Source organism: Gymnoscopelus braueri, assembly GCF_963280865.1.
Source record: "Gymnoscopelus braueri genome assembly, chromosome: 14".
Classification (NCBI taxonomy): domain Eukaryota; kingdom Metazoa; phylum Chordata; class Actinopteri; order Myctophiformes; family Myctophidae; genus Gymnoscopelus; species Gymnoscopelus braueri.
In genome coordinates this window covers 48011497-48023114 of record NC_137619.1, presented here as the reverse complement: position 1 = coordinate 48023114, position 11618 = coordinate 48011497, and positions in this window count along the sequence as shown.

The following is an 11618-nucleotide window of genomic DNA, read 5'->3' as shown; positions in this document are numbered from 1 at the left end:
TGGAACCAAATGGACCCGTAAGGGTCCATCTGTATACTTTCAAGAGTTATGGGGGTCTGTCGAAATTTGAAAAAGTTGTGTGGTGTGGTTTACCTACTCGGGTAACCAAGCTTGCCTCCAACATCTCAGATGTGCAGTGTGGTTTGTGTGTGTGCGTTAATGACGACCTGACTCTTAACTCCTTTTAGGACAGGAGCAGGTTCGATGCTCAGACATACACAGACTCACCTGCTACTGTTGTGTTGGTGGGTGTTCTTGGTTTTCTTGAAGTCGGTGACTGCTTGAGAGTTTGTACAGCACAGTATGAGACGTCTGTCTAATGTGAATGTGTATTAAATGAATGCAGAGCACAATAAATTCTAGGAACCTCATCACACTGTGTTCTTATTTTTCAAAGGAAAGCCGAGAGATCTTGGACTAGGACTGCAACTATTGATTTTTTTCCAGCGATTATTCCATCGATTTAAAGAAATTGTATATTGAACTACATCTAATGGTCTTGATTTGTCGTACAAAAAATAGCCGATCTACAAACTAAATCTTGTGTGCTTAAGTATTTTGTTCAAGTCTCTTCCAAGCCTCCGTAGCACAGGAGGAATGTCAGTGATTTGTAAGCAGAAGGTCCCTGGTTTGATAACATTTCTTGCACAATTTATTATCTAAATCTTATTAGCTTAAATACAGTATTTAGTTGTCACTAATCTCTCAAGAACAGGGGCCTATTACACGAAAGGAGAATTAAATAAGCCTGGATTTAAGTCAAATCCAGGTTTGACAAAGTCTGGTCCGTAGTCTGTACAGCCTGGTTTATTCGGTTCCATGAACGCCAAGCCAGGCTGAAAAGGAGCGACTTTGTCGAGCTAGACCTTGTCAAGCCAGGCTGTGTCGAGCCAGGATGGTAAAGCCAGGCTTCACGTATTCTTATAAAAGACCATGAAAGTCGATAGCATGGAGCCCAAAACTAGAGCGGCGTTCTTCTCTGTGGCTGAACAGCAGCATTGCAGCAGCTATTGCAGCAGCTATGCAGCAGCAGCTCATGGAACAGTGGCGTTCCCAGGAATTACATTTAGGGCAGGCGAGATCCCCCACTGATAGTGTCACAATCATTTTTAACCACTTAGCTTTGGCTATTCAAAAATAGCAGATCTACAAGCTCATTGCGCGGCACCGAGTGCCGCACTATGAGCTTGTAGATCTAATATTTTTGAAAATCTTGAAAATGTGTGCATATCTTTGAAATATATATACATTTTTAAAGCGAACATTTTTAACTCAAATCTTTGCTTCTGGGGGTCCCTGGCACAAAACATTTTCAGATGGGGGTCCGCGGACAAATGTATATCAATTTAGGGGTGGAAATGGTTAAACTTTTTAGCTCACGTCTTGAGGCTTGGGTCCCGGCTCCCGGGGAGACATCAAATTTCTCTTTTGGGTCTTGAGTCCCAAGACTCAAGACCCAAAAGAGTCTTGAGTCAAGACCCAGGCTCCCGGGGAGACATCAAATTTCTCTTTTGGGTCTTGAGTCCCCAAGTAAAATGTATAATAAGGAAACACGGCCGCAATAAATGGATCCAGGGAGAAAGCGTGGGCAAAGTATTGCCGACAAATTAAATGCACAAGTCGTCCAAAAATATATACAATTTATATACAAGTTGATAGAGTTATTTTGATCTCTTATCTGAATTATCATAATGTGTCTAGGGTCCTTAACCTGGTTAAAATGTCCTATTAATAATGCCATACGGGCCTGTACTTTGTCATGGTAAAAGTACTCTGTACTACCAGTCCCTCTGTCTGCCAGCCAAGGTCAAATCCAAGCTACAGGCTTTCTCTGCGGCAATCTTTTGTTTTAAGAACACTGTATCTAGAATTATCTTCTACAGCTGTCTCCCTTAGTGTCACCAAATCTCCACTGACCAGTGGGTCAGAGCAAGATGTCAAACGTGTTGACCCAGACATGGGGACGCTGTTGTCCAGAGATAAACTGTCACACCATCATCCTCCATCATAATCTACCATCATCTGCCATCATCAGACGACGACGTAACCATCGCTCTCATCCAATCCGAGAAGTCCACCTTCGCACGGAACCTCATCGATGTCACATCCTATGATGTCATATGTTTATGTTACTGGACAATGTTAAAAGCTTGTGCTTGCTCTGTTACACTACAGAGAGACGCGACCGATGATGCGGAATCATACCTGTGATATACTGTAACCTTCTATATCTCTCTGATCTGAATACAAACATGTTTCCTTATACCCTTGGTTGCCTGTCTGAGTCTGGTTTTTCCTTATTGTCTCCGTGCTACGAGTATCTGTACTTTGTGTGGGTCATAAGGTGAAATTCAACTCCAACACAAGTCCATAAATATATAATTCAGTTAGGCTTAAACATGAGGAGTATAGTGAATATTGGAATTATCGCCTACTAATCTACAATGCGATAGCCTATTATATAACATGCATCCAACCAATATGTCTGAGTCTGTGCTCAGGAACGTGTCAAAAACAAAAAAATCTCCATGAATTCAAGGCTTCATGGAGTGTGTAATTGATAGAAAATAACTAAGTAATCTTTTGGATGAACCATTCTTATAAGTGTCTTGTTTAGGGACACTTTGACACATTGCTGAGGCCTGGGATCAAAACTGGGATCTATGGTTTGCCAGCAGGCATGCAATGCTCATTTGGTATGTTCTTGCACTCTATTTCAATGACGTGACGCGCACGTCGCTTAACACCTACACTGCAAGTCACACAATGGACAATTGATATGCATCTAAGCTTATTCCTATGTTAATTCGCTAGGTGTGAGTCGGGACTCGGGAGCCTTTGAAAACTTTGTTGAGGTGCAAATTTAAAGTAGTTCCAGGGGGTCCCCAGCAAAATGTTATTATTAAATATGGCTCTTTTATTGCTACTTTTAACTTTTTAATGGATCCTATGTAAGTAAAGCCTGATAAAAGTGTCAAACTCCCAAAATCTGGAAAATCTACTCTGTTAAAATTGTCCTGGGGGGGACCCCCAGCGTGGTCAAGAGCCCCCCCCCCCCTGGGAAAAAAATCTCCTGTTATCAGATGGTCTGAGTTGGCAGGTATGCTACAGAGTGAGGTTCCATTACTACCATAAAGAACATAAAGTAAAGCAGGCTAAAATGATTATGTCAACCATATAGTCCATGGGCCACCAGAAGTCAGGGACACGAAAGGTGGCAAAATCTCTTTGGCACCATTTTGTTTGTAGGGTCCATATACTAAGTAAGTACTTTGAAACATGATAGCCTTTTCAAATGAGTAGCTTTAATACTTTTTTAGGATATACATTTTTTTGCCATTATCTCCCCACATTATCTGCACAGTAGTCCTGTACCTGGCCTATAGACCCGTTCGCAATTTGGTGGTAGGAGAATTTCTCACTTGAACAATGGGCACCTAGACATGAAAAATCACAGAGGTGCTCGTCCGCCATAGTGCCACGAATGGCGCAATGGCCAAATCAAATATGGCTGCCATCGGCTATGATGAAAATCCAACTTCTTTGTTTCTGAGCGTACATGTTACAGGGAGATTGGAGAACCAGGGAGATTGAAGAAGGAGCGCTTGTTTTCAGGCAATTCTGTAAAACCAACGCTAGAGGGCAATGCAAGCCAGACTAGAGGGAGGGTGTGTGTGTGTGTGTGTGTGTGTGTGTGTGTGTGTGTGTGTGTGTGTGTGTGTGTGTGTGTGTGTGTGTGTGTTTGTGTGTGTGTGTGGGTGCGCGTTTGTGCGCAATTTTTTTTTTGTAAAAGTACAACATTTGCCCCTGAGTAGAAGTAAAAGTACTGCAAATTGGAAATACTCCAGTAAAGTAAAATTCCTCAAAAGCGTATTTAAGTACAGTACTTGAGTAAATGTACTTAGTTACTTTACACCACTGGTAGCAACATATGTTTGTTCAGAAAACTGGCGGAACGCCGTGGAACGCCGTGGTGTCACGCGAAGCGCCCAGTGCACCCCTGAGCACCTGTCACGCGAAGCGCCCATTGCACCCCTGAGCACCACCTCAGGTGTGTGTTTAAGACAAGGAGCACCCACAGCATCGGCGCCTATGACCTCAGGTGTGTGTTGTACCTTGTGATATTAACTATGTACACTTCTCTGGGGCATGACGGGATCTGTCTACTGTATGGGTTGTACGTATACTTGTCTAAAAAGCCTGTAGCACTTGCCCTAGCCTTGACGACCTTGCAGGATTATGCAAAGGCTAAAATGTAATTTAGATAGCATGTTAGGTAGACAGATGCCATGTTTTCATAATACCATAGTATAGCATTATTTTAGGAGTCCTGTTGTGACTGTTGTATTAAGGGAAACATTTTGTTGACATGATGGTATGTTGTATGTACGTGTGGAGACCCGAGGGGAGACAGTGGCCAATGATAACGCAGGAAAAAAAGGTCAATTTGACCAAAAGTCCATCTGTGTGGTAGGTGGACTTTATGCCGTCACACAAGTGTCATGGTCTTCATCAGGGAGTGATCGGGTTCAGTTCTCGCGCTTTATATAATAATCTGCATATTAATCCACTCTCTCTAGTCTGGATGACGAACAGCCATCGTCGTCATGTATTCCAACGGTCCATTCCGTGTATTCTAACGATCTGAAACGTCACATCCGGTTATGACGCTTGGACTGTCTGAGCCTGTTTGCGGGGGGGTCGAGCGAGTGAGCGAGTGATCAAGGTGTCGATCTGCTGCTCTCTGCTGGTCGATCTGTCGTGTGTGTTTAAAACCGCAGCCAGAGAAACGATTTGAAAGAAAAATTACAAAATAACTAAATCGCTGGCACTGGGGGAGTACTTTATGAAAATACTCTGGTAGTCAAAGAGTTAAATAAAGGTTTATACCTGTTGGGTCTGATTAAATAAAGGTTTATACCCGTTGGGTACCAGCCTACTGATTAATAAAGGTTTATACCCTTTGGGTACCAGCCTACTGAGCTTGAATAACTACTATTTTTGAGAACCACTGTTCTAAACCTGTCTGTCTGTCTGTCTGTCTGTCTGTCTGTCTGTCTGTCTGTCTGTCTGTCTGTCTGTCTGTCTGTCTGTCTCTCTGCAGCCTCAGAGAGAGTTCAGATTAAATCGACCCATCCCAAGAATCTCCAACAGATCCCGTTCTCCAAGACTCAACGCTTTACCACATAATCCCTTCAAGACTGTTATCTTCAAGACCCCTTTGACCAAGATTCTAAAACAGCTCTAGAATCTAAAAGTACTTATTTGGCTCTTCTTTTCTGTGGCTCTTGAGCTCTTCATTCTTCTATAGAGCAGGAAACCAACAGGTTTCTACTTCAATTCACCGTTAGCTGTCGTTTTCAAAATGGTGTCATGGACGTTGCATCAGAAAGGATCACCAAAGAAGGATTTTGTTGCTGTAGCGGTAAGACACAAGCTGTGCTACTTTGTAAGGAACAGTGACGAGAACAACAAGGATCAGATTGATGTTCAGGTCTTCAACACAGTGTCTTTACGCTGGATGAAGTTGCCCCCAGTGGCACCTGGTAGAGGAGAACGACCCCCTGAGGTTCCCTCTATTTGTTGCTACAACACAGCTGTACTGATAGAAGATATCATCTACATCTACGGTAGAAGTGAGTACCGCAACCTGCTTTACGCTTTTGATGTCGACACCCATAGATGGTTCAAACCACAGGTTTCTGGAACTATTCCAGAGGAGAATTACAGCTACTCAGTCTGTGTCTTGGGGAAGGTCATGTATTTCCATGGAGGAGATGCATATGGATGCACTAATGACGTGTCCAACTACATGTACAAGTTGGACACCACCACGATGGTCTGGTCTTTAATTAAGACCAGAGGCACTCAGCCACCTGCTTCAGCGTTGCACTCTGCCACCATCATCGGGACAAAGATGTTTATATTCGGGGGCGGGTTTTCGGGGGGGCTGAGGCGGGAATACTACAACAGCATCAGAGTGTTTGACACAGAGACCAACAGCTGGCTGAACACACCTTCTGCAAAGCTTCTTCCAGAAAGACGCATGGGTCATGTATCCTTTGCCTACAATGGAGAGCTGTACATATTTGGTGGGAAAGGCTGGGGACGAGACTTCAATGATTTGTGGAAATTCAGTCCAGAGAGCTTCTCCTGGAAGAAGGTCGAGCCCAAGGGGAAAGGACCGTCTCTGGCGTTGAGTATGTGCTGTTGCATGGTGGGAGATCGTATCTTCCTCTTTGGAAAACAAACAGCCGATGACCTGTATGTCTTAGACTTGAGTCCTAGTCTCAAGACCTTATGTAAGCTAGCGGTCATTCAGTACGGTGTGGGGCAGTCTGAACTCCCACACAACATCAGGTGGGAACTGGCAGCCATGACTAACAACTGAATAAACAAAGAAAAACACAAAAACAGCAAGCCCAAATTATATTAAAAACTAATATAAGAAAAAACCTGGCAGTAATGACCACCACCCATAAATAATAGAACCTAATTATGACAAATAAATGAAATATAAAAAAACTGATATTGCACTGTAGGTAAATAAAATGGTTATAATGTGATGCATTTATGTGACTTTGTTATAATCCAAAGATACAGTATGACAGGAGATACAGTCAAATACGGCCCCTTTTGGAAGAAAAAAAAGAAGGTTGGACACCCCTGACTCAAACCCTACAGCAGAGGTCTTCAACAGGGAGTCCTGGACCCCTAGCTTCCAGATTCTGGGGGAACATTCACCAAAGATAAGCTGATCTGAAAGCTCACAACAAGCTTGTATGAGCTTGTAGATCGGCTGGCTGCCTATTCCGGCTCAGAGTTTTGGGTGTTGAGGGGGGAAAGATCAGATCAAGTACTGATGGTTGAACTGGTTTAATGCCACATAAGCAAAAATATAAAGTGATGACAGTGCTGTCAAACAAGTCTATGAAAACAAGTTAAATCTGCAGCACAATGTTATATAATATCTCTCTCTCAGCTAAAGGGTCCTTGGTCTGAATAAAAGGTTATATCGATACACTTTGTTATTCCTGACAGATGCTTTTTCAGGCCAGTTTTCCAAATAAACCCAGTAAACAGATCATGTCATGCCCCAGAGAAGTGTGCATAGCTAAATATCCCAAGGCACAACACACACACATGATGTCGTAGACACCGATCCCGTGGGTGCTCCTCGTCATAAACACACACCTGCCAAAGTTTGCAGGATTGGTTCGTTTTGAACAAAATGCCTCAAATCCTGAACGCAGCATGCGATTTCCATTACATTTTCCGCATAGATTCCCACTTTGCCAAGGAAGAAATGCCCTCCTTTTCACATTGGCCTGTTATAGCGCTACCAGGAGGCCATAATAACCTACCTGACCTGGCGGAGACTTGTGCTCAGAGGAGCACTTTTTCTAGCTTGATTTTGTGTTATGATTTTATTTGTATTTCATTTTGTAGGTCTATAACACTCTTATTTGCACATTTCCAAATTAAAATAGAAGTTAGGGGGGATATTTATAATTGTTATATGTCTCATGTGTATGTCTTTTGTTATAAATAAAACAAATCATTATTGAAAAAAAAATACAATGAAAGTGATTGTGAAGAACACAATTATTGAGTAACTGAGTTATTGAAAAATGACTTTGATATTTCAATGACAAGATGCTCCTTAATGGTCAAAACAATATCAGAAAGGAATTATAAATGTCAGAATTAGTTGAATTAGTCTTATTGCACCTGTTTTTAGTCCTAACAATGGCCAAGTTATGGCCATTGACCTTTCAAGGTCAACATCACCCAAAGTGGTCATAACAATATGACAGAAATGAATTCCCCACCCCACAATTAGTGAAAATGGAGGTATTGCATGTGTATATACACTCAGAAACAAAGAAGCTGGATTTTCATCATAGCCGATGGCAGCCATATTTGATTTGGCCATTGCGCCATTCGTGGCACTATGGCGGACGAGCACCTCTGTGATTTTTCATGTCTAGTCAAGTCAAGTCAAGTCACCTTTATTTATATAGCACATTTAAAAACAACAGAAGTTGACCCAAAGTGCTTTACAATCACAATAGTATAACCTAATAAAAATACAGCATAGTTAAAGAAACATAAAGCAATACCTAAAACAAAAACACCAAAGATAGGAGAACATAAAAGAAATACAAAAAAGAGGAAAATACATTCAATGGCCATAAGTTAAGAATCAGACTCAGACTGAGCTGAAGGCAATGGAGAAGAGGTGGGTTTTTAGGGTGGATTTAAAACTTTCAATGGTGGAGCAGGATTTAGTGTGCAATGGTAAATTGTTCCAGAGTGGAACAGAGTGTGGAATTGTTCCAGAGTCTAGGTACCCATTGTTCAAGTGAGAAATTCTCCTACCACCAAATTGCGAACGGGTCTATAGGCCAGGTACAGGACTACTGTGAGATAATGTGAGGAGATAATGGCAAAAAAATGAATATCCTAAAAAAGTATTAAAGCTACTCATTTGAAAAGGCTATCATGTTTCAAAGTACTTATATGAACCCTACAAACAAAATGGTGCCAAAGAGATTTTGCCACCTTTCGTGTCCCTGACTTCTGGTCTGGCCCATGGACTAACATACTGTGTACCGATTTGCGTGATTTTTGGACAGAATCTGAAGGAGTAAGAGCAAAACAAATGTTTTACAAAACTCAGCCTCCTGGTGGCGCTCTAAAAGGCATATGTGAAAAATGTAGGGCAAAGGTGTTTCCTTGGCCTGAGGTGTTGTGAGATTGTAGACATGGCATTTGCTGAATGTTCGCCCCAGAATAGGCATGCTAAGGTTCATGTGGTTAAATAAGTGAATGAAAGAGATTGAATAATGTTTTTTTTCCCTCTGTATGACATGTTCTATTCAAAAAAAGTTCGAGATTTTTTTCTTTCTTTGGAACTATGGTTGGTGTCATTGAAGGCTGATAACTGGCACCGAAGCTACTACTTGGGAAGGGCTATCATGTTGAAATATTATCTAGATATATAGACCTTTCCAAAATACCAAACTAGAGTTTGCCACCTTGAATGTCCCTGATTAGTGAAAATTCTGGCCTGGGCCCATGGACTAATATAGTTAAAAACAAGGATGTCAACCGGGGCAGGGACATTAGCTGGTATTATTATTATTTTAATATAAATGCATTTGACAACAAAAGGCAAAAAGTCACGTGACTATCAAGTATTTTGGTCTCATGTCTGCAATTCGAAAAGTCTTAACCTACCCCCTCCCTTCATTTTCCTCTTTTGTATATATATATATATTTTCTCTCTTCATACCAGTAACCTGAAAGCTGATTGTATGACATTCTGTATAGTAGTGTGTATATGTCATCATGATTTGTGTGCATGGGGATCTCATCTTAAACAAGCTCAGTGCTTAATGAGTCTCCCAGTCTAGTAGACCTTGTATTGTGAATTTGTACTTCCATGTACTGATGTTCTCATGTCTTACTAAATAAAGTACATCAATCAATCAATTAATTAATCAATCAAACCATGAGGCTGATTTGAAAGATTTCAAGTGGCATTTCTTCCTCGGCCTAGTGGGAATGTGTGTACACAATTTCACAGAAATCGCACACTGTGTTTAAAACGGAGCACTCCTGCAAACTTTGGAAGCCATTCTTAGCCAATCAGGACAACAGCTAATCTTCCTGGGGTCCACATTCAAGAGGTTTTATTGGTCACTTGCTCATTGCACTGCATGTGCAGTGACATGTTGGTATGGTGGATTCCACCAAACTGCCAACTTAATAAAAACAAGTTATAATATAGGTAATAAACTTAAAGGTAGGGTATCCTGACCTGAAAATGCATTTTCTTTTTTAAATTAAGAGCTGGAGAGACATGTAGACTCTTGTTACTGAACAAATACTCTATAGCAATGAGTTCTATCAGAATATATAGCTATTTAACATTTTGACCAAAGAAAATCACTTAGCCTACCTTTAAGAAAAAATACACTAGCTGTGTGTAATATAACAACTTTCATTCATCTTATTGCATTATGTTTTATAGGGTGGGTAAACAATATATATATGTTTTTTGTATTCAAAACAAAAAATGTTTTTTTAAATGTATTTGGCAGAGGAACTAATTACAGCTGCTGCTGTTTTTTTTCCTCTCTTCCTCCTCATCCAACTGCCTCTGCCTCTTTTCCTGACTTTCGATGTATTCTCTAAGGTACTCCACAACTTCATTTTTTAAAATCTTTTATTTGTTTTGAACATTTCTGAACCCCCGGGCAATTGGGTTGGGATAATGGATGATGTCCCTGGAGGTTCAGAAGAGCCTGATGAGGTACTGGGAGACTCCTCATCAGGCTGTTGCTCAGCATTATCTGAGTCCACTGCTGTGGCGATTCAGAGGCATTGGAGTCCTTGTCTCCCAATGCCTTATGCATGTCCTCAAAATAGGGCCAGCCAGGTTGTACGTAGGTGTTGTCTCCCCAGCCTCTGTCCCTGACCCAGTCCATCCATGCAGGGTAATATCACGTTCTGTGTGTAGAGTATAAGAAACACACGGTTAAATTAACACATTACATATTTTGATAAACCTTAATTACTTATAGATCTGGTATTCATGTAGATTCACCACCAGTGTAAAGTAACTCACCCTAATCCAGAAATCCATGTGATCTAGGGGCACATTCACCACATAATACACAATTTATTTACCCTATACTTTTTTCAGTTCTCACACTTTTTGAGGCTTTAATGGTGGGCACAGTTGGGGATCCATGGTATTTATTTTATAGTATAGCCTTTACATACATATATACTGTATACACACACAGGTCACAAAGTCAGGACTCAGGACACGTTGACTTTGACTTTGTTTCTTCTTCTGTTTAATAAAGAGCTGGAGACATCAGGAGACTCCTGTTACTGAACAAACACTCAATAGGTGGCCGGAGTACCATCAGAATCAAAATATTGAATCAAGCAACTTGATGGTGGGAAACTGGGGTGGGGTGTGCACACACAAAAGCTTGAGTAGAAGTCTAAAGGGGTCTTCAACGTTTTTCATCCACTACATATTGGATTCATGTAAAATTTTCAGACATTTAAACCCTCAATACTTAAATATGTAAACTTTACCTTTGGCTTCGGTACTTGGTCTGCTCTTTTTTCCCTGTACACACCAAACATCTGCCGAAAATAGCCAATCTACAAGCTCACATAGGGTGATAGTTGGCTACAGTCATTTTTGTAGTTTGATCGATTTTCACGGGAGGAAAAAACTATGCTCATTAACTTCTGCAGGGCAGAGCAGAGATCAAAGACAGAGAGCTCCATCCATGACTATTAACGCCTTGTTATATTACCAGGGAGGCTTTCATTTCATACACCATCTATTTACAGTAATGCCACTTATTAACTCATTAAATAGCTAGATTAACCCAATTAATCAATAGAAAAATAAATACATATCTGTCTTACTTAATCAATAACTGGGCTGGCCAATCAAATGCCACCCCTGCCCCCCTATAAAAATCGCCAGTGCATCTATCTATCTTTTTTTAGTTTTGAGGACCCCAGGAAGACTAGCGACCACTTTGTTGAAGCTAATGGGGATCCTAATAAAGTAGGCCTAC